General features: G+C 44.1%; 1 protein-coding gene and 1 long non-coding RNA gene across 3 annotated transcripts in view; one reads left to right on the forward strand and one right to left on the reverse strand.

Annotated features, from left to right (window-relative positions):
- The window catches only part of LOC130284502 (uncharacterized), a 42036-nt gene extending 35602 nt beyond the window's left edge, over window positions 1–6434 (reverse strand). The window contains exon 1 of the long non-coding RNA XR_008847055.1: window positions 6343–6434. This is a non-coding gene — a long non-coding RNA (uncharacterized LOC130284502). The remainder of the gene's footprint in view (window positions 1–6342) is intronic.
- Window positions 1–22239, forward strand: part of ARHGAP15 (Rho GTPase activating protein 15) — a 788583-nt gene that overhangs the window by 220779 nt on the left and 545565 nt on the right. The window lies entirely within an intron of this gene.

Genomic DNA, 22239 nt, shown 5'->3' on the forward strand with positions numbered 1-22239 from the left:
GGACAAGCAGGGCTCTGTCCACTGAGGACAAGCAGGACTCTGTGAAATGTGGACAAGCAGGACTCTGTGCACTGAGAACAAGCAGGGCTCTGTACACTGAGGACAAGCAGGGCTCTGTACATTGAGGACCCGCAGGGATCTGTACACTGAGGACAAGCAGGACTCTGTGAAATGTGGACAAGCAGGACTCTGTGCACTGAGAACAAGCAGGGCTCTGTACACTGAGGACAAGCAGGGCTCTGTACATTGAGGACTCGCAGGGATCTGTACACTGAGGACAAGCAGGACTCTGTGAAATGTGGACAAGCACGACTCTGTGCACTGAGAACAAGCAGGGCTCTGTACACTGAGGACAAGCAGGGCTCTGTACACTGAGGACAAGCAGGGCTCTGTACACTGAGGACAAGCAGGGCTCTGTGAAATGTGGTCAAGCAAGACTCTGTGCACTGAAAACAAGCAGGGCTCTGTACACTGAGGACAAGCAGGGCTCTGTACACTGAGGACAAGCAGGGCTCTGTACACTGAGGACAAGCAGGGCTCTGTACACTGAGAACAAGCAGGGCTCTGTACACTGAGCACAAGCAGGGCTCTGTACGCTGAGGACAATCAGGGCTTTGTATACTGAGGACAAGCAGGGCTCTGTACACTGAGGACAAGCATTGCTCTGTACACTGAGGACAAGCAGGGCTCTGTACAGTGAGGACAAGCAGGGCTCTGAACACTGAGGACAAGCAGGGCTCTGTACACTGAGGACAATCAGGGCTTGGTACACTGAGGACAAGCAGGGCTCTGTACACTGAGGACAATCAGGGCTTGGTACACTGAGGACAAGCAGGGCTCTGTACACTGAGGACAAGCAGGGCTCTGTACACTGAGGACAAGCAGGACTCTGTGAAATGTGGACAAGCAGGACTCTGTGCACTGAGAACAAGCAGGGCTCTGTACACTGAGGACAAGCAGGGCTCTGTACATTGAGGACCCGCAGGGATCTGTCCACTGAGGACAAGCAGGACTCTGTGAAATGTGGACAAGCAGGACTCTGTGCACTGAGAACAAGCAGGGCTCTGTACACTGTGGACAAGCAGGGCTCTGTACACTGAGGACAAGCAGGACTCTGTACACTGAGGACAAGCAGGGCTCTGTACACTGAGGACAAGCAGGGCTCTGTGAAATGTGGTCAAGCAAGACTCTGTGCACTGAGAACAAGCAGGGCTCTGTACACAGAGGACAAGCAGGGCTCTGTACACTGAGGACAAGTAGGGCTCTGTACACTGAGGACAAGCAGGGCTCTGTACACTGAGAACAAGCAGGGCTCTGTACACTGAGCACAAGCAGGGCTCTGTACGCTGAGGACAATCAGGGCTTTGTACACTGAGGAAAAGCAAGGCTCTGTATACTGAGGACAAGCATTGCTCTGTACACTGAGGACAAGCAGGGCTCTGTACAGTGAGGACAAGCAGGGCTCTGAACACTGAGGACAAGCAGGGCTCTGTACACTGAGGACAATCAGGGCTTGGTACACTGAGGACAAGCAGGGCTCTGTACACTGAGGACAATCAGGGCTTGGTACACTGAGGACAAGCAGGGCTCTGTACACTGAGGACAAGCAGGGCTCTGTACACTGAGGACAAGCAGGGCTCTGTGCACTGAGGACAAGAAGGGCTCTGTACACTGAGGACAAGCAGGGATCTGTACACTGAGTACTAGCAGGGCTCTGTACAGTGAGGACAAGCAGGGCTTTGTGCACTTAGCCTCTATGACATGCTCTCGGCTCACACTGCTGGTTGATTGAAGTCAGAAGCCTGCACAGAGCCCTGCTTGTCCCAGGTATAGTTTGAGTTTTTTCAGATACACTGTATCACACCAGCCAGATACAATATATAATTTAATATGGTCAGAGCCATAATACATTAACACAAATAAAAGTTAGAACTTTTCCCTCAAAAAGCCCTTTATATAGCTTTAGCAATTAAAATCTTAGAAACTCTAACAACACTTAGAAAGCAAAAATAAAAATACCATTGGGGGCATTTATCATTGTTTGCTTTGGTAAGAAAGTGAAGGCATATTTATTTTTTTTGCTTTTGGTTTTGCTTATGTGCTACATATCCTACTATCACAGGTGGTTGATAAAATTTTGGAGCACAAAAGGAAAACAAAAAAGCCACAGTTGAGACTTTTGTGAGAGAGACTTTTGTGAGAGATACTTTTGTGAGAGAGACTTTTGTGAGACTTTTTTTAATTTGCTCAAGTACGAGACTTTTGTACTCCAGGTCAGAGCTGGAGCAGATTTGGGACTTTTTGTAAGGGGTTTGCGACCTTTTTTTTTTTTTTTTTTATGCCTATGTGCGACCACTGCAAAGTCAAAACTGAAATTTGCTTAGGTAAGGGCATTTGCAACTTTCTGCTTACCAACAAAAGTCGCACAAAAAAGTGCTTAGGTTCACTTTTTGTGCACCCGAAGCAAAAAAAAGGCCCAGATTAAAAAGGTTTTAGCAAAAATTGGTGCATCCGAAAGGGGTTAATAGCATAGTACAATTTATGAACACAAAGGGGGAGATTTATCAAAATCTTTCATTTTGCAAAGGCCTTGTTAAAAATGAAAGAAGCAAACTGATTGGTTGCAATAGGCAACTGCACCAATCTTTCTCTACACAGGTTTTGATAAATCTCCCCCAAAACATCTGAGCTTCCTTCCCAGGCAGTTTCCCATGACATTGGTGCAGCGCAGAATCTGGCCTGAGATAATATTAACCCCTTAAGGATCAGGCCCATTTTCACCTTAAAGGGGTATTCCAGGAAAAAAACTTTTTTTTTAGATCAACTGGCTCCAGAAAGTTAAACAGATTTATATATTACTTCTATAAAAAAATCTTAATCCTTTCAGTACTTATGAGCTTCTGAAGTTAAGATTGTTCTTTTCTGTCTTTTCAGTGCTCTCTGATAACATGTGTCTCGGGAACCGCCCAATTTAGAAGCAAATCCCCATAGCAAACCTCTTCTAAACTGGGCGTTTCCCGAGACACATGTGATCAGAGAGCACTTAGACAGAAAAGAACAACCTTAACTTGAGAAGCTCATAAGTACTGAAAGGATTAAGATGTTTTAATAGAAGTAATTTACAAATCTGTTTAACTTTCTGGAGCCAGTTGATACATATATATATATAAAAAAAAAGTTTTTTCCTGGATAACCCCTTTAAGGACCAGTCCAATTTTATTTTTGTGTTTTAGTTTTTTCCTCGCTTTCTAAAATCCATAACTCTTTTATATTTCCATCTACAGACCCATATAAGGGCTTGTTTTTTGCGTGACCAATTGTACTTTGTAATGAAACCTCTCATTTTACCATAAAATGTACGGCGAACCCCAATAAAAGTTTTTTTAGGGAGTAAATTTACATTTACGTCCGTGGTCGTTAAGGGGTTAAAGGGGTACTCTGCTGCCACAGCATTTGGAAAAGAAATTCTGAATGCTTGGAGCGGGTAGCAGGGGTCATGATGTCACGCCACGTCCCCTCAATGCAAGTCTAAGGGAGCGTGGTGTGACGTGGGGGCGTGGTGTGACATCACAAGGGGTGTGGCCATGACATCAGGACCCCTGCCACCCACACCCAGTATTCTAAATGAACGCCGGGTGCTGCACAGAGACCACAGGGTTCCCAGCGGCGGTTGCCCCGCGATCAGGCATCTTATCCCCTATCCTTTGGATAGGGGGATGAGATATCTAGGGAGGGAGTACCCCTTTAAGGGGGAGGGGGGAGAAAATCATATGTGAGAGGGAAGGAAGAGGGCGAGGGGAGACAGCGCTGCTGCATCTAGTTCAGTTCAGTTCAGCCTCTCTCTGCTCAGGCTTCAGGAAACTGGGAAACTGGGTGGCAAGTAGTGTTGCTCGCGAATATTCGCAATTCGAATATTATTCGCGAATATCGCATATTCGCGAATTCGCGAATTTCGCGAATATAGCGCTATATATTCGTAATTACGAATATTCTTTTTTTTTTTTTTTTTTTTTATTTATTTATTTTTTTTTTTTTTTTTCACAGTACACATCACAGTGATCTCCCCTCTCTGCTTCCAGCTTGTGTGGTGTAAAGAAGGCTGTAACTGTGTGAGACTGGCGCGCGAAAATTTGCATGCGCGAAAATTAGCATATGCTAATTTTCGCATATGCGAATTATCGCGAATGATAATTTTCCCATATGTTGATTTTCGCATACGCGAATTTTCGCATATGTGAATTTCCGCATATGCGAAAATAAAACGGGCATATAACAAATATGCGAATATTCGCGAATATATGACGAATATTCGTCCATATATTCGCGAATATTCGCGAATTCGAATATGGCCTATGCCGCTCAACACTAGTGGCAAGCAGTATGCCTGTCACCCTGCTTTTCTAGTCTCCTGAAGAGAGTTGTTTTTCCTCTACTACAAGGTTTAATTAGGAAAACTGGGCAATGCTGGGTAAAAAACTAGTTTTGCATTATGCCAGGATTATTTTATGGCACAAAAATACACTAGGAAAATGCTGTGTGAATAAACCCTTAGAAAGCAAAGAGTAAAATAAAAAGAAAAATGGTGTCCACAAAATTAGCTGTGGTCAGAAGGGGTTAATAGCCTAAAACAATTCATGAATGGAAAACTCTTGAGATAGTTTTAGTATCTACTTGAGCTACTTGCAGAAAGCTACAGTGTTGCCATGTAATAACCCAAGCCCAAGAGTAAAACAGCAGAGCCCAAAAAGTGAAATCATAGTTTAGCATGATGTTGGCATAAGGGGTGAGAAAAGACATCAGAGTGGAGGGCTGGAAGAGAGCACGGGAGGATGAGCAGCCTCTAACTGCCAGGGATTCCAGAGACTAGGAAAGCTTGGTGGCATGCGGTATGCATGACATTCAGCTTTCCCAGTCTCCTGAAGAGGGTTGCTTTTTCTCTTCCACAAGGTTCAGATATGAAGACTGGGCAGTTTTGGGTGCTCAGCTTGTTTTACAATATATTAAATAATTTTATGCCACAAAAATACCCTAGGGAAAATGCTGTGTAAATATACCCTTAGAAAGGATAACACAAAAAAAAAAAAAATGGGGTCAACAAAATTTGCTGTGGTCGGAAGGGGTTAATAGCGTAATGCAATTTATGAGCTTGTAAGAAGCTAAAGTGTTGTCATTTAACTCTATCAATATGCTAGGGATTTTGAGCCGTGTATCAGTAAAACAAACTTCTATTAACCCCTTAAGGCCCATTTTCCCCTTAAGGAGACAGCCAATTTTATTTTTGCGTTTTTGTTTTTTCCTCCTCGCCTTCTAAAATTCATAACTCTTTTATATTTCCATCTCCAGATTCATATGAGGGCTTCTTTTTTGTGTGACCAGTTGTACTTTGCAATGACAAATTTTACCCTAAAATGTATGGTAAGCTCAAAAAAAAAAAATTTTGTGTAAGGAAATTTAAACGAAAATCATAATTTAGCAAATTTGGGGGGGTCCCGTTTTTTGCGCTGTACACTTTATGGTAAAAGTAACATGTTTCATTTATTCTCTGGGTCAATATGATTAAAATGATACCCATGTTACATACATTTCTATTATTGTACTGCTTTTAAAAAATTTCAAACTTTTTTTTACCAAAATCAGTATGTTTAAAATTGCCCTATTTTGACCACTTCTAACTTTCTTATTTTCCCGTATTCAGGGATGTGTGAGGGCTCATGGGCTGCCCACCACCTCTTGATAAAGCTGACGTAGCGAAACATGTCGAGGGGGGCAGAGTAGGAGTTTTTAATAATAGTGCTGAGCCCAGATTTAGTGCTGAGTGTGACCTACAGGCACACTCAGACTTATACCGTATATACTCGAGTATAAGCCGACCCGAATATAAGCCGAGGCCCCTAATTTTACCTCAAAAACCTAAGAAAAGTTATTGACTCGACTATAAGCCTAGGATGGGAAATACATCATCCCCCCATGTAATCATCCAGACCCCTGTCATCATCCCCCCCCTTCATCATCGCCGCCTGTCAATCCCTTCATCAGTGGTCTTCAACCTGCGGACCTCCAGATGCTGCAAAACTACAACTCCCAGCATGCCCGGACAGCCATCAGCTGTCCAGGCATGCTGGGAGTTGTAGTTTTGAAACCTCTGAAGGTCCGCAGGTTGAAGACCACTGCGGCCTTCGCCATCATCCCCACCCCCCCCCTTCATCATCACCGCCTGTCAATCCCTTCATCAGTGGTCTTCAACCTGCGGACCTCCAGATGTTGCAAAACTACAACTCCCAGCATGCATGAAGACCACAGCGGCCTTCGTCATCATCCACCCCCCTTTTGTTTTGTAGTCACCTCGCCTTGGCGGGCAGTTAGGGTGAGCTGGTCTGGACCATCTATGCTGCAGGGACCATCCGGTGGGGATGGTTAGTCATTGTGGGCTGTCCATTTTCACCGGGGGGGGGGGGCCTCTTCTCTGCGCTTTGGGCCCGAACTAGTGACGTTGCCTTGACGACGAAGCCCAGGGACGTTGCGCATGGACTTCCCTGTGCAGCGTCGTCAAGGCAACGTCACTACTCCAGGGCCGGGCCCGAAGCGCGGGTAAGAGGCCCCCCCCCCCGGTGAAAATGGACAGCCTGCAACGACTAACCATCCCCACTGGACGGTCCCTACCAGCCCGGACCAGCTCACCCTCACTTCCCGCCGAGGGGAGGTGAGTACAAAACAAAAGGGCGGGGGGGGGGGGGGCTGGATGATGACTGAGGCCGCAGTGGTCTTCAACCTGCGGACCTCCAGAGGTTTCAAAACTACAACACCCAGCATGTCCGGGCATGGTGGAAGTTGTAGTTTTGCAACATCTGGAGGTCCGCAGGTTGAAGATCACTGATGAAGGGATTGACAGGCAGAGAGTTCACTCGAGTATAAGCCCATGGGGGCGTTTTCAGCACGAAAAATTGTGCTGAAAAACTGGCTTATACTCGAGTATATACGGTAAGTATACAAGTGATGCCAATAGAGTGATCCCTGAGAGGACAGAACACATTAAAACAAAACTCTAAAAAGGGTTTCAGCACTATCTGATTTTAACCCCTCAAGGACCAAGGACGTACCGGTACGTCCTTGGTCCTGCTCTTCTGATATAACGCAGGGTTACACAGTAACCCCGCGTCATATCATGGCGGGCCCGGCGTCATAGTGAAGCCGGGACCCGCCTCTAATAGCGCACAACGCCGATCGCGGCGCCGCGCGCTATTAACCCTTTAGCCGCGCGCTCAGAGCTCAGCCGCGCGGCTAAAAGTGAAAGTGAAAGTTCCCGGCTAGCTCAGTCGGGCTGTTCGGGATAGCCGCGGCTAATCGCGGCATCCCGAACAGCTGACAGGACAGCGGGAGGGCCCCTTCCTGCCTCCTCGCTGTCCGATCGCCGAATGACTGCTCAGTGCCTGAGATCCAGGCATGAGCAGTCATGCGGCAGAATCGTTGATCACTGGTTTCTTATGAGAAACCAGTGATCAACATAGAAGATCAGTGTGTGCAGTGTTATAGGTCCCTATGGGACCTATAACACTGCAAAAAAAAAGTGAAAAAAAAAAGTGAATAAAGATCATTTAACTATTAAAAGTTTGAATCACCCCCCTTTTCCAATAAAAAAAAAAAAACACAGTGTAAATAAAAATAAAAATAAACATATGTGGTATCACCGCGTGCGGAAATGTCCGAATTATAAAAATATATCATTAAGTAAACCGCTCGGTCAATGGCGTGCGCGCAAAAAAATTCCAAAGTCCAAAATAGTGCATTTTTGGTCACTTTTTATATCATTTAAAAATGAATAAAAAGTGATCAATAAGTCCTATCAATGCAAAAATGGTACCGTTAAAAACTTCAGATCACGGCGCAAAAAATGAGCCCTCATACTGCCCCATACACGGAAAAATAAAAAAGTTATAGGGGTCAGAAGATGACAATTTTAAACGTATTAATTTTCCTGCATGTAGTTATGATTTTTTCCAGAAGTCCGACAAAATCAAACCTATATAAGTAGGGTATAATTTTAATTATATGGACCTACAGAATACATATCAGGTGTCATTTTTACCGAAAAATGTACTACGTAGAAACGGAAGCCCCCAAAATTTACAAAACAGCGTTTTTTTTCAATTTTGTCGCACAATGATTTTTTTTCCCGCTTCACCATAGATTTTTGGGCAAAATGACTGACAAAGTAGAATTGGTGGCACAAAAAATAAGCCATCATATGGATTTTTAGGTGTAAATTTGAAAGAGTTATGATTTTTTAAAGGCAAGGAGCAAAAAACGAAAATGCAAAAACGGAAAAACCTCCGGTCCTTAAGGGGTTAAATGGAATGTAGAACACAATAATTACTAATAAAACATAAGGGTTTTTATAGGGACATTTAGGGTAATTTTTGGATTTCCCCATGAGAATCTATAGGTAAACATTTAAATTTAACCCTCCGTATCCTGGTCTTGACCAGTTATGGTACATGTCACATGGCGGCACAATGACAGAGCCTGGAGGTGGCATCAGTATGAGGAGACCATATAGTGGCTGAATGGCACAGCCTGGAGTTGGCAAAAGCATGATTAGACCATTGAAATTTAAGATTTTGAAATTGAAATTGTAGCTAACACTCCCAAGTTTTAGTGTCCCCGGCCCCTGCGTGTGGGTACAAATGACCAAATCTAACAAGCAGTCACATGTCACATGGCGGTACAATGACAGAGCCTGGAGGTTGCATCAGTATGAGGAGACCATATAGTGGCTGAATGACTGCCTGGAGTTTGTGGCAGCATGAGGAGACCATATAGTGGCTGAATGGCACAGCCTGGAGTTGGCTGAAGCATGAGGAGACCATTGACATTTAAGATTTTGAAATTGAAATATAAGATTTTGAAATTGAAATTTGAGATTTTGAAATAGAAATTTTAGCTAACACTCCCAAGTTTTAGTGTCCCGAGCCCCGGCATGTGGTTACAAAGGACCAAATCTAACAAGGAGACACATGTCACATGGCGGCACAATGGCACAGTCTGGAGGTGGCTAAAGCATGAGGAGAGACCATATAGTGGCTGAATGGCACAGCCTGGAGTTTGTGGCAGCATGAGGAGACCATTGACATTTAAGATTTTGAAATTGAAATTTAAGATTTTGAAATTGAAATTTGAGCTAACACTCCCAAGTTTTAGTGTCCCAGGCCCCGGCGCGTGGTTACAAAGGACCAAATCTAACAAGGAGTCACATGTTACATGGCGGCACAATTACAGAGCCTGGAGGTGGTATCAGTATGAGGATACCATATAGTGGCTAAATGACTGCCTGAAGTTTGTGGCAGCATGAGGAGACCATATAGTGTCTGAAGGGCACAGCCTGGAGGTGGCTGAAGCATGAGGAGAAACCATATAGTGGCTGAATGGCGCAGCCTGGAGTTTGTGGTAGCAAGAAGAAACCATATAGAGGCTAAATGGCACAGCATGGAGGTGGCTGAAGCATGAGGAGACCATATAGTGGCTGAATGGCAAAGCCTGGAGTTTGTGGCAGTACGAGGAGACCATATAGTGGCTGAACGTCAGTAGACAATAGGACGTCACAATCCCTAAGATTAAAAGATGATTTTCAAAATTGAAATGGAAGATTTATGGTAGCTAGTGCTACCATAAAATATTTTTAGGTAATGTCCCAGGCCCAGCTGCATCAGTACACCATATAGTGGCTGAATGGCACAGCCTGGAGTTGGCTGAAGCATGAAGATACCATATAGGGGCTGAATGGCAGAGCCTGGAGTTTGTGTCAGAATAAGGAGACCATATAGTGTCTTAATGGTACAGCCTGGAGGTGGCTGAAGCATGAGGAGACCGTATAGTGGCTGAATGAGACAGCCTGGAGGTGGCAGCAACATCAGGAGTCCTGAAAGTGACCATAATGCAGAGGGATTTCTGAAACTGGGGACCAGCAACTTAATTATGTTTTGCATTCTCCATGGCAGCACATGAGAGAGCCTGGAGGTGGCAGCATCAGCATGAGGAGACCATAGAGCAGAACAAATAGAGAACCTGGAGGTGGCAGCATCAGCATGAGGAGACCATAGAGCAGCACAATTAGAGAGCCTGGAGATTGCAGCATCAGCATGAGGAGACCATGTGGCGGTACAATGACAGTGCCTGGAGGTGGTAGCATCAGCATGAGGAGACCATAAGGTGGCACAATAACAGAGTGTGGAGGCGGTAGCATCAGTATGAGGAGACCATAGAGCAGCATAATGACAGAGCCTGGAGGTGGAAGCAGCAGCATGAGGGCCATGCCAACTGAGGGTTGAGCCTGAGGAACCCACCAACTGTTGACTGGTCGTGTTGGCTGTCACTTGTGATGAAGTGGATGACAGAGTGAACCGATCAATCACGGCTGCTGGGTTGCTGGTCACGACACGACTTCTAGCTGACACCGGGAGCTCAGACCTCTCGCAGTGATTCCGTCTGGCACATACTAGTGTTGCGAATTTTGTTCGCGAATATCGCATATTTGCGAATATTCGCGAATATAGCACTATATATTCGTAATTACCAATATTCTTTTTTTTTTTTTTTACAGTACACATCACAGTGATCACCCCTCTCTGCTTCCAGCTTGTGTGGTGTAAAGAAGGCTCTAATACTACTGTGTGAGACTGGCGTGCGAATTTGCGCATATGCAAAAATTTGCATATGCTAATTTTCGCATATGCGAATTCTTGCTTATGCTAATTTTTGTATATGCTGATTTTCGCATATGTTTATTTTCGCATACGTGAATTTTCGCATATGCGAAAATAAAACGAGAATATTACGAATATGCGAATTTAGCGAATATATGAGGAATATTCGTCCATATATTCGCGAATATTCGCAAATTCGAATATGGCCTATGCCGCTCAACACTAGCACACACCCCTACTCTGCTGCAACCTCTGCCTGCGCCTGATGAATTTAGGCCTCTGCCACTCCTCTGTGCATGTCCTGGCACTACTGTGCCTGACATACTTATTGTGTATATGAGGGGAGTACAATACGCTTCACTATGCTTAAAACAGTGTAGGTCTAGAACAGCAGCAGGTGTGTACTCTTGGCTGTCCATTCACAGTATCTAGGCCCTTTAGAGTTTACCAGGTACAAAATAGTACACTACTTAGATGTACATATGTGGTAGGCACTTATGAGGGCATAAAAATGCACTACAGTACACTTAAAAAAGTATCTGAGTAAAAACCCAAGCGGGTGAGTACTTTTTCCTGGACTTTCACAGTATCTAGGCAATTCACAGATTAACAGGTACAAAATAGTACACTACTTACATGTACGTATGTGGTATGCACTTATGAGGGCAGAAAAATGTGCTACAGTACACTTAAAAAAGTATCTGAGTACAACACCAGCCGCTGATTACTTTTGTCTGTACTTTCACAGTATCTAGGCCCTTGAAAGATTAACATATACAAAATAGTACACCACTTAGATGTATCAGCAAGCAGGTGAAAGTCCAGCTCTCTCCCAAGCCCGTAGCGCCTGGACTAGCGTGGGCAACGCCTGTAGCACAGTAATGTGAATGAAGAAAATGTCCAGCGCAGGTAGATGAGACTAATTCTTTATTAAATCTTGCTTCAGCACATGGAAAACATACAGAGTGACGCGTTTTGGCCCGAACGTAGAGTCTTAGTCATATAAATAGTCAAAATAGTACACCACTTAGATGAAGGTGTGTGGTATGCCACTATGAGGGCAGAAAAATGCGCTACTGTACGCCTCAAGAACTATTTGAATAAAACACCAGCCGGTGATTACTTTTGGCTGTCCTTTCACAGTATATAGGCCCTTGACAGATTAACAGGTACAAAATGGTACACTACTTGGATGTACGTATGCGGTATGCACTGATGAGGGCAGAAAAATGTGCTACAGAATGCTTAAAAATATGTATTTAAGCACAACACCAGCAGTACACAGTCGCTGTGTACTAATCCCAAAATTGCACTCTCTCACAGACTATTAGGAAAGGACTGCTGGGTATTATACCATCTACAGACTAGTGTAACCAGCAGATTTGTTGTGGAACAAAGACACACAATTGCGCTGAAAAATTATTCCTGCCTCCTCTGCTAAGGTTTAGGAAGTTGAGGCAGCTTGTTGAAATGTATGTCCAACACACAGCTCTCTGCCCCTCTCTGTAATACAATGCTGTAGAAAGTGACTGGGAGGTTAATGGCTGCAGTAAAATTCCTTTTCAGTGAAAAAAAAAAAATAACTGCTCTCTGTCCACCAGAACGCTGATGTGACTAGTAGGTGAAACGCTGCTGTAATAAGCTTTTCTGTGTTACACACACAGCGATGTAGGTCCTATCTCTCTACAATGTAATGAATGAAGTCACGAGCCGGAATATGGCTGCCGATTATATAGGGCTGTGACATCACAGGGGGTGACTGGCTGCTGATAGACTACATCCTGCATGTGATTTAGGGTCATCCTGCCTTCCCACCTTCCCAGCATTCTCTGCCCCATGTACTGACATGTGGATCCGCCATATTAGATGCCCTGAAGCCTGGACGGCTCTAAATGGAGTTTAATGAAGCAATAGAATTGTGGCAATATTCGCATTCATTGCAAATCAAATGTTTCATGAAATTCGTAACAAATTCGGGTTCGTCAGCTGCGATTTGCTCATCTCGAAAAATAAACAGCACAGACTTTCCTTTTTTACTTAATCTGAACACGCATTTACTTTCACTCTACGTTTCCTTGTCACAAACTGACAACATGAAGTGTTATGGAAGAAATACCTGCCCACGTGTCTACTTGCGTCCTTATATTTTGTATGGATATCTAGAAGAGCGAGGCTGTCACCAGTGGCTGCAAGGTTCAGCAGTCTGTCAGCCGGGTAGCCTGATAAAGACAGTAGAGAAAGCTGGGTGACTCTGGAGACTTCTCCTAAGAGTCCAGCCGTTTGCTTGCAAACAACAACAAAAAAAAAGCATTCAACATTTTCCCTTGACAGCTCCAGTACGACCAAAAATACAGAAAGTCGAGTAAAAAAAACACAAAAATACATATATAAATATATCAGACAGTTTTAGTAAGCCGGGCTAGCATAACGTGATGGATCTGGACTGTGACAAAGAGAATTGGAAGCATTTCTCAGGGGAACAGCAATAGTAGCTTGGAAGAAATGTTTCCCTTGATTCCTGGCTGTGAAGCAGATCGTTTTACTGTTAGATTGACTGGTCCGCTGTGTTTTTATATATTTTACAAATCGCCAAACCCGTGTAGCTTAAACATGAGAAATGTAAATGCATTGTGGAATTTCCTACATTGAAAGGTGTTTTGTGTTCCAGTCTGTCAGAATTAAATATACATCTCTTCTGTTTCCTTTCTCTTTAATGTTGAACTCTTGGGGGGGGGGGGGGGGGGGGATTTCGTAAAGCAGTCACATCGCGGAGGATCTAACAACAGCGGCTTGTTAAAAGTAGAAATCACACGGCATTCGGTAAATAACAAATAAAGACAAATTTAGTAAATATCTATTATTTTATCTGGAATTTTTCAGGGACATTTTCTGGTTTAGGGACGGTTTCCAGTTTAGGGGCAGTTTCCGGTTGATGCTTTTTTAAATGCATACAATATGTAAAAAAATGGGCTGAGTGCCTTATAGGCCGACACAGGGCCATACAATTATGGTGTTTTCTTGTACAATTCCTTTATTTAAATAGGGTCAGCATATTCCACACTCAAATTAGTCCCTGTTCCCATTGGGGTCCACAATCTAAACTCACCTATTAATATGTTTTTGGAGTATTGGAGGAAACCAAAGCACCCAGAGGAGACCCCTGCAAACATGGATACAAACTCTATGCAGATGTTGCACTTGGTGAGATTTGCAGCCCATAGCTGCAATGCAATATTTCTATCCACTGTGCTGAGGTGCTCACCTTATTGGGTTGTGTAGGGACACAACACCTATGAAAGAATTATAGACCCGATGGTCACGGTTCTGGTGGAGGGAGCTGCAATCTCAACAGGTTCCGCCTCCAAGCCCCAATTGCAGGTTGGCATAGAGAATACCACAAAAAAAAATTGAGGGTCTCCTGCTCTAGAGGACCTGTCCTGTGTAATTCTTCATTTACCCTGTGGTGGCGCTGTAGGGAAACTGAACTCTTACTTCAAAATTTCCCCACACATTACAGGTGATCCCTGGAGGTCCCAGCAGGAAGACATATTGAAACTGGCTTATTCTCAAGTACAAAAGGAGAAATCCATGGCAACTGCTCTGGACCCTCAACATATGGACCTCTGCAGATTTCAGGATTATGTCCTTAAATAGCTTTATTGTCAATGCAACACATTTTGGGGAGATAATTCCATTTTATCATGTAACTGACAATACCAGAGGAAGAGGTCATTCTGCATAGGTCAATGTATTGAGGGTCCAATGCAGTTTCCAGTGCAGTTGGTAGTTTTTCGGATCCTTGACCATAAGCCTGTGGGCCTCCAGGAATCAGCTGTAATCCGTGGTGGAGCTTAGTTGTAATTTTTTCAGTTTCTCTGCAGCATCACCACAGGGGAAATGAAGCATTGCACAGTGACCTTTCAAAGTTATAGGTTGTCTGTGCAATGCAGGACGAGACACTCTTTATAACCACTTTCCACTCCAAACTAAGTATGAAGGTCTAGAACAGAGGACCATTGTCATATTTGCTCAGAAAAAAAATGTATACCATATAAACAGTGATGGGGAGTCCATCGAGTTCAACCTAAAACCCAATTGTGTTGATTCAGAGGAAGGAAAAAAAAAAAAAAAACATGAGTTTGATGCCAATTGCCCCATGAGAGTAAATATTCCTTCTCGACCCCAATATGGCATCAGAATAAATCCCTGGATCAACGTTCTGTCCCCATAAATCTAATATACATATCCTGTAATGTTATTGCTATCTAGAAAAACATCACGGCCCCCCTTGAACTTGTTTATTGAGTCAGACATCACAACATCATGCGGCAGAGAATTCCATAGTCTCACTGCTCTTACAGTAAAGAATCTCTGTCCGTGATGATGGTGAAACCTTCTTTCCTCTAGAGGTAGAGGATGCCCCCTTGTCACAGTTACAAGCCTAGGTATAAAGAGATCACTAGAAATATTTCTGCACTGTCCATTCATCTATTTGTACATTGTGATAAAATCTCCCCTAAGACGTCTTTTCTCCAGACTAAATAACCCCAAGCTTGATAACCTGTCTGGCCTTGTAATCCTCCCGTTCCATTAATAATCTTCATCGCCCTCCTCTGCACCCTCTCCAGTTCAGCCATGTCCTTCTTATATACATGGGTCCAAAACTGGACACAATACTCCATGTGCGGTCTGACTAGTGATTTATACTGAGACAAAACGATGTCCTTGTCACATGCCTCTATGCCTCTCTATACATCACATGACTTTGTAAAGTTGAGTTTATTGTTCATCAGTACCCCCAAATCCTTTTGGTAGAAGTTTTACCTAATGTATTATTATTTAGCACATAATTGTACATTTTGTACATAATTGTGCATAACCTTACATTTATCCACATTAAACTTACCGTATATACTCAAGTATAATCTGACCCGAATATAAGCCGAGGCCCCTAATTTCACCCCAAAAACCCAGGAAAAGTTATTGACTCGAATATAAGCCTAGGGTGGGAAATACATCATCTCCCCCATGTCATCATCCAGACCCCCGTCATCATCCAGACCCCCATCTTCACCCCCCCCCCCTTCATCATAACCGCATGTCAATCCCTTCAGCCATCGGCTGTCCGGGCATGCTGGGAGTTGTAGTTTTGAAAACTCTGGAGGTCTGCAGGTTGAAGACCACTGCGGCCTTCGTCATCATCCAGACCCCCCCTTTAGTTTTCTACTCACCTCCCCTCCCCTCGGTGGGAAGGAAGGGTGAGCTGGTCCGGGCCATCTATGCTGCAGGGACCATCCGGTGGGGAGGGTTAGTCGTTCCAGGCTGTCCATTTTCACCGGGAGGCCCTCTTCTCCGCGCTCCGGGCTTGCACCGGACTAGTGACGTTGCCTTGACGACGACGCACAGGGCTGTTCATGCGCAGGGAGGCTGCGAATGAACATCCCTGTGCTTCGTCGTCAGGCAACGTCACTAGTCCGGGGCAGGCCCGGAGCGGAGAAGAGGCTGCCCGGGCATGCTGTGAGTTGTAGTTTTGCAACATCTGGAGGTCCGCAGGTTGAAGACCACTGAGAAGGGATTGACAGGCGGAGAGTTCACTCGAGTATAAGCTGAGAGGAGCGTTTTCAGCACGAAAAATCGTGGTTGACCGTGGTATATTTTTTGCCATACGGTTTTCTTTAGAAAAACGGATTGAAAACAGTATGGCAAAAACCTGATGTGAACCCAGCCTTAGAAAGTTATTTTCATTAAGAAATTCCAAAATAGCATCTCTCAGAAGCACCTCAAAAACCCACAGCAGAAGTTAAACTTACAGGCCTGTGTAAATATTCTGCCATGTGAACATGTTCTTACTAAGTGTCTACCAGGCCTTTCTCCTATTGCTGTCAAGAGATCAATAGCACAGTGGGGCCTGGAAATAAGACCTAAGAGCGATAGGGAGTGGAGCAGCCAGCCGGGTATTCCCATCTTCCAGCATGGCTTCCTAGGCCTCTCCAACTTCTGAGGCAGTCCGGAGGTCAAAATCAGCTGAAGCAAGTGAGCTAACGTATTTGCATTACTCCTGATGGACCCATTTGTGTAGCGTGAGACTTACAAGCTATGTATTTACTTAAAGGGGTTCTCCACTGCCCCAGCAATTGGAACATTTCATTTTGAACGCTGGGTGTGAGTTTGGGGGGTCGCCACACTCCCTCGTGAGGTCATGCCATGCCCCCTCAATGCAAGTCTATGGGAGGGGGCGTGACACCTCCTCCCATAGACTTTGCATTGAGGGGGCTCGGTGTGACGTCACAGGGGACTTGGCAACCCCCCAAACCCGCACCCAGCATTTGGAACTATATGTTCCGAATGCTGGGCCAGTGGAGTACCCCTTTAACCTCAAGAGTTAAACCAATTATGCAACTTCCCTTGACATCAAGATGAGTTGGCCGAAATGCTGACTTACCTGCTTTGGCTGTTTTTAGCTTTCAAGGCACCTCAAGCCACCACGAATAGGCCAGAGAGACTCTTGAAACCATGATGAAAGGTAATACCCCTAAAAGATTGTTTGACCTTCATATACATGTTTTATTCATCATAATATATATATATATATATATATATATATATATTTTTTTTTTTTTTTTTTTTTTTTACATTTTAACCAAAACACCAGCCCATTCATTTCCCTGAGAAAGTTCCTTTCTGGGCCTGACTTATTACGTCTGAAGACCCAGTTGTTATGACAATCGTGAAAGACGCCGGCGCACAACACTTGCTGTCAGTCATCACCTTCCTCTGAGGCATATTATTGTTTCCTGGACATTAATAACCATTTCTCAGCTACCCAGGAAAACTTGGGAGGTCAGTCCCGTCATTGCTATTTGTTCCTTGTGGCATTTTAATAGTCATCGAGCTCTTAGGAGAGCTGAGACTAACAGTAATGTGAGATTTACAGTAGTGCCCTGGTGCCCGGAGGCCCACTTTTGTTTCTGAAGTAGAAGAAGGACGCGTTTCAATAAAGGAATGTGAGCAACTGCTTTAAACATCCTATACATCACTCCCAAAATGTACACAAATCGCCACCGCCAAACTCCATGCCACTCACATGGGAATAGTTGGCAGAAATCTGGTAGAAATCCATATACGTATTACTTATCTCTAGTATCTATGATGGAAAGACAGCTCAGAGCAGAACGCTAAAGATTGAATTACATCACTAGCAGCTGTTTTGGAGAATAAGGCCGTATTTTCTCACCACCACCTGTTTGCTTTTTATTGTTTAAATGTTGTTGGGTGATGGGACAGCCCATTGGAGTAGACGAGGCGCGGTGGCTGATTTGTGTGCAGGATAGCAGAGTTGTTTGAAGCATTTTAGTACTCAATGAGCTAAGAAAGATAACCCCCTGTGTATTCCAAAGAGCAGCTGTTGTAAATGGGATCTTCAGACCTTGTTTCTGTGTTTTTTTTTCCATACACAAGTAAATGTAGAAAGAATATCTAGACTTAGGTAAACACACATCAAACTCCAAGATAACTATGCGTTAACCCCTTAAGGACTCAGGGTTTTTCCGTTTTTGCACTTTCGTTTTTTCCTCCTTACCTTTTAAAAATCATAACCCTTTCAATTTTCCACCTAAAAATCCATATTATGGCTTATTTTTTGCGTCGCCAATTCTACTTTGCAGTGACATTAGTCATTTTACCCAAAAATGCACGGCGAAACGGAAAAAAAAAATCATTGTGCGACAAAATCGAAAAAAAAACGCCATTTTGTAACTTTTGGGGGCTTTCGTTTCTACGCAGTGCATATTTCGGTAAAAATTACACCTTATCATTATTCTGTAGGTCCATACGGTTAAAATGATACCCTACTTATATAGGTTTGATTTTGTCGCACTTCTGGAAAAAATCATAACTACATGCAGGAAAATTTATACGTTTAAAAATGTCATCTTCTGACCCCTATAACTTTTTTATTTTTCCATGTATGGGGTGGTATGAGGACTCATTTTTTGCGCCGTGATCTGAAGTTTTTATCGGTAGGATTTTTGTTTTGATCGGACTTTTTGATCACTTTTTATTCATTTTTTAATGATATAAAAAGTGACCAAAATACGCTTTTTTGGACTTTGGAATTTTTTGGCGCGTACGCCATTGACCGTACGGCTTAATTAATGATATATTTTTATAGTTCGGACATTTACGCACGCGGCGATACCACATATGTTTATTTTTTATTTTTTTACACTGTTTTATTTTTTTTATGGGAAAAGGGGGGTGATTCAAACTTTTATTAGGGAAGGGGTTAAATGACCTTTATTAACACTTTTTTTTTACATTTTTTTTGCAGTGTTATAGGTCCCATAGGGACCTATAACACTGCACACACTGATCTCTAATGCTGATCACTGGCGTGTATTAACACGCCTGTGATCAGCATTATCGGCGCTTGACTGCTCCTGCCTGGATCTCAGGCACGGAGCAGTCATTCGTCGATCGGACACTGAGGAGGCAGGTAAGAGCCCTCCCGGTGTCCGATCAGCTGTTCGGGACGATTTCACCGCGGCGGTCCCGAACAGCCCGACTGAGCAGCCGGGTCACTTTCACTTTCACTTTAGAAGCGGCGGTCAGCTTTGACCGCCGCTTCTAAAGGGTTAATACCGCACATCGCCGCGATCGGCGATGTGTGGTATTAGCCGCGGGTCCCGGCCGTTGATTAGCGCCGGGACCGACGCGATATGATGCGGGATCCCGGCGCGATCCCGCTTCATATCGCGGGAGCCGGCGCAGGACGTAAATATACGTCCTGCGTCGTTAAGGGGTTAAAGGGGTATTCCGTGATTTTTTTTTTTTATTTGACTATGCTACAGAGGCTCTAAAGTTAGTGTAGTTCATAATTAGTGTTGCTCTCGAATATTTGCAATGCGAATTTTATTCGTGAATATCGCATATTCGCGAATTCGCGAATATAGCACTAGATATTTGTAATTACGAATATTCGTTTTTTTTTTTGTTTTTTTTTTTCACAGTACACATCACAGTGATCATCCCTCTCTGCTTCCAGCTTGTGTGGTGTAAAGAAGGCTCTAATACTACTGTGTGAGACTGGCGTGCGAATTTTCGCATATGCAAACATTTGCATATGTTGAATTTCGCATATGCGAATATTCGCTTATGCTAATTTTCGTATATGCTAATTTCCGCATACCCGAATTTTCGCATATGCGAAAATAAAACGCGAATATTACGAATATGCAAATTTAGCAAATCTATGACGAATATTCATCCATATATTCGCAAAATATCGCAAATTCAAATATGGCCTATGCCGCTCATCACTATTCATAATATACACTGCTCAAAAAAATAAAGGGAACACTTAAACAACACAATGTAACTCCAAGTCAATCACACTTCTGTGAAATCACACTGTCCACTCAGGAAGCAACACTGATTGACAATCAATTTCACATGCTGTTGTGCAAATGGAACAGACAACAGGGGGAAATTATAGGTATTTAGCAAGACACCCCCCAATAAAGGAGTGGTTTTGCAGGTGGTGACCACAGACCACTTCTCAGTTCCTATGTTTCATGGCTGATGATTTAGTCACTTTTGAATGCTGGCGGTGCTTTCACTCTAGTGGTAGCATGAGACGGAGTCTACAACCCACACAAGTGACTCATGTAGTGCAGTTCATCCAGGATGGCACATCAATGCGAGCTGTGGCAAGGTCTGCTGTGTCTGTCAGCGTAGTGTCCAGAGCATGGGGGTGTTACCAGGAGATGTGGAGGAGGCCAAAGGACGGCAACAACCCAGCAGCCTGACCACTACCTCCGCCTTTGTGCAAGGAGGAGAAGGAGGAGCCCTGCCAGAGCCCTGCAAAATGACCTCCAGCAGGCCACAAATGTGCATGTGTCCACTCAAACAGTAAGAAAAAGACTTCATGAGGGTGTTATAAGGGCCCGAGGTCCTCAGGTGGGGGTTGTGCTTACAGCCCAGCACCGTGCAGAACGTTTGGCATTTGCCAGAGAACACCAAAATTGGCAAATTCACCACTGGTACCCTGTGCTCTTCACAGATGAAAGCAGGTTCACACTGAGCACATGTGACAGACGTGACAGAGTCTGGGGGCGCCGTGGAGAACATTCTGCTGCCTGCAACATCCTCCAGCATGACCGATTTGGCGGTGGGTCAGTAATGGTGTGGGGTGGCATTTCTTTGGAGGGCCGCACAGCCCTCCATGTGCTTGCCAGAGGTATCCTGACTGCCATTAGGTACCAAGATAAGATCCTCAGACCCCTTGTGAGAGCATAAGCTGGTGCGGTTTTCCCTGGGTTCCTCCTAATGCAAGACAATGCTAGACCTAATTTGGCTAAAGTGTGTCAGCAGTTCCTGCAAGAGGAAGGCATTGGTGCCATACACTGTCCCGCCCGTTCCCCAGACCTGAATCCAACTGAGCACATCTGGGACATCATATCTCGCTCCATCCACCAACGCCATGTTGCACCACAGACTCTCCAAGAGTTGGCCACCTCATCAGGAGCATGCCCAGGCATTGTAGGGAGGTCATACAGGCACGTGGTGGCCAAACACACTACTGAGCCTCATTGTGACTTGTTTTAAGGACATTATATCAAAGTTGGATCAGCATGTAGTGTGGTTTTTCAATTTGATTTTGAGTGTGACTCAATATCCAGACCTCCATGGGTTAATACATTTGATTTCCATTGATAATTTTTGTCAGATTTTTTTGTCAGCACATTCAACTATGTAAGGACAAAAGTATTTCATATGATTAGTTCATTAATTCAGATCTAGGATGTGTTATCTTTGTGTTTCCTTAATTTATTCGAGCAGTGTAGTTTCTGTGCCTGTGTTTGATGAATGGTCTTGCAATTCTTATGTGATCTTTGCCCTGATATTCATTTTTAGCAGCTTACAGAATGAGTGACGCTCACATTTTCCGAGGTTACAGTACAGCCCGAGACATTACATCACTAGTCAGGTGTTGAAAGGGAGTGTATCTGTGCTTCAATGGATGGAGCGTACACTGGGGGGAGTATTTCTCCTTAGGGCTGCAGGGATTTGTCCCAGCTGTGCTTTTAAGAAACCGAAGGGTTAACTTGCACTTAGAGCTTTTGTTTGGTCTTGTTGCTTTGGTTACACCTGCCTGCTGAGACTGGTCATCTGACCTTGATTGAACACCTTGGCTGGACCTATTTAAGCTGGTCGTCTATTTCCAGTCTTTGCTTGCTAAAGAGTTCTGTTTGTCTCCTTGCTGGCTTTATACTGTATTTGTGACATCTGGAATTTTGACCATTTGGCTCTGCTCTCTGACTTTTCTCTCTAGTATTAGTGTTTTTGTACTTTGTGCTCTCCTGGTTTAGTCTTGACTCTCTGACTACGTATTTTTGGGTGTGCGTGTTTAGGTTTGTTTTCTGTTAACTGTGTGCCTCGAGCCTTTCACGACCTATTGTCGGTTTTGTAGTTTATTGTTTTAATCTTTTGACTGTCCCTCACTTATTTAGGAAGGGACTGTCACTGTACCGTGTTTACGGAC

The sequence above is a fragment of the Hyla sarda genome, chromosome 8 (assembly GCF_029499605.1).
Source record: "Hyla sarda isolate aHylSar1 chromosome 8, aHylSar1.hap1, whole genome shotgun sequence".
NCBI classification, from domain to species: Eukaryota; Metazoa; Chordata; class Amphibia; order Anura; family Hylidae; genus Hyla; species Hyla sarda.